General features: G+C 45.9%; 1 protein-coding gene across 2 annotated transcripts in view; it reads right to left on the reverse strand.

Moving 5' to 3' along the window:
* Nucleotides 1-2105, reverse strand: part of rassf5 (Ras association domain family member 5) — a 33786-nt gene that overhangs the window by 10272 nt on the left and 21409 nt on the right. The gene's annotated exons all lie outside the window — the stretch shown is intronic.

Genomic DNA, 2105 nt, shown 5'->3' on the forward strand with positions numbered 1-2105 from the left:
ACACACACACACACACACACACACACACACAGGTCTGGTTTGTATATCCCCGTGGAGACCGTGCATTGACTTCCATTCATTTTTTGGAAAAGTTATAGCCTAACCCTGACCATTTACCCTAAAATTAACCTCACAGGTACCTACCTGACCCTAAAACTGACCTAAACTCAATTCACACCTTGGTCCTAAACCTAACCCTGCCAACTGTAATTTGCATGTGGTCCCTTGGGGACTGGGCATTGGTCCCCATGATGCACGTTTGGTCCCCACAAGGCTGCTTTTTGGGGAAAATTGTCCCCACAATGTAGGAAAAACAAGGCCACACACACACACAACCGTGAATCAACACTGGCTGGCTAATCTGGAGAAACGGCTCAGCTCTGGAAATAATTCATAAAGAAAGGAGGATCTGAACTCCACCGTCTCACTGGATGGGACTGTGTTGAAACAACATCCGAACAGCACATATGTAGTGCCTTACACACAAAATAAAGTGAATAATAAGTGATACTGCTTTTATTCACAGGACCAATCTTTGCATACTTCATTTCCATATGCAAACACRGCTGACAGCAGAACAATCTGCTCTGTCAGGATTGCAGGGCTAGTCTCAGGGAACACACTTCAGGTCCCCTTTCTAATATTCTCCAGCTTACAGTTGATGGATTGTCTGTTTGGTGGGGGTGGGGGGGTGAGAGGTATTGTGCAAAGTTGACTTTTTGAGCTTTATATCACGTTATAATGCCATTCCCTCTGTAACATACCCAAAGTGTTGCTTTGACTCACTCATGCATGTTTGAGAAAGCCTTGAATCTCCTGTAATAGCCACGGGGAGCTGCCTAAACCCTTGCTGGTACAAAGCACCGCCTACTTGTACCTAGCACCTCCCTGGAGCTCAGTCCACTGCCGAGCTGAYGCCCCACAGAGCACCCCTCCATTGAGGAATGCATTTTTGGAAGCCAAGGAGACTACCCTCTTCCCAGTTCTTAAGGATGACAGGGTTTGTTGAAAATTGTTGGATTTTTCTCCTACAAAAAGTGGTAAACTGCATGAAGCGATGTCGTGAACACACGCTGACGTGGGAGTGCTGGAACAGCAGGTGGACAATTTTTAGGTCTTTATATACAGCTGGGATGCAAAGTCAATTTTATTTTTGATACTATAAAGCATTTTCATAACAACTAAAGGAAGCTAAAGGTAGAATTGAACTATGTGTTTGGAAAATATCACCCCCCACCCCCTTCAAACAGTTTCAAAAGCTATAAGCCTGCATAGTGGCAGGCCAGACATGCTAACCTGAATACCCTTTGGCATCAGCATGGCAGCAACCCTTATTCTGCATGCTGACAACACAGCTGGTCAATTATTCAGAGATTGTCCCTTCTCCAAGTCASATAGCAAAGGGAGTGCAAGATGAGGACAGCATGAGAGAGCCTGAGGATGTTTCACGCCAATGCAACCGCCCATGTCTTCTTGTCAGGCTCCTACTCTCTGTCTATTCACTTTATTTTACTCACTATCCATCATCAATCCCTTTAAGACAATAGGACGGGAAGTAGTGTTCTATGTGCGCTGCTAATGGCTCGTCCTGTGTGAAAGCAGATCAGAGAGAAATCTTAGAAAATGCAAAAAAAAAAAAAGTGCCAACAAAACCACGAGTTGCTATGGCAACTACAAAGTACTGGTAAGTAACCTGCACACACGAGCAGGCTTCGACGCACAAAGTCTGAGCTCTGTTTCTACAGAAACCTCTCCCACTCACTGTGGAGAGGAAGCCATTATGGAGTTTGCCGGTTTAGATCGTTAACATCTCTGCAAACATGCGTTATCTCTGCAGACAGGCCATGTTTGGAGATGAAAACGCACAGCTGCAGGACCTGAGCACTCACACAACCTGAGCACTCACACAAGATGTGCTCCGGTCCCTGCTCAATCCATACCAGTCGATCGCTTAATAAACGAGCAGCCCCGAGCACTACGGTTGATGAGTAACGCTGGCAGATCAGCGTTACACAATGCAGATGTATGACGGTAACCCCCTTCCTACACTCCTACCATCACACACACACACACACACACACACACACACACACACACACACACAC

This window comes from Austrofundulus limnaeus, unplaced genomic scaffold, assembly GCF_001266775.1.
Source record: "Austrofundulus limnaeus strain Quisiro unplaced genomic scaffold, Austrofundulus_limnaeus-1.0 Scaffold11, whole genome shotgun sequence".
In the NCBI taxonomy this organism is placed as follows: domain Eukaryota; kingdom Metazoa; phylum Chordata; class Actinopteri; order Cyprinodontiformes; family Rivulidae; genus Austrofundulus; species Austrofundulus limnaeus.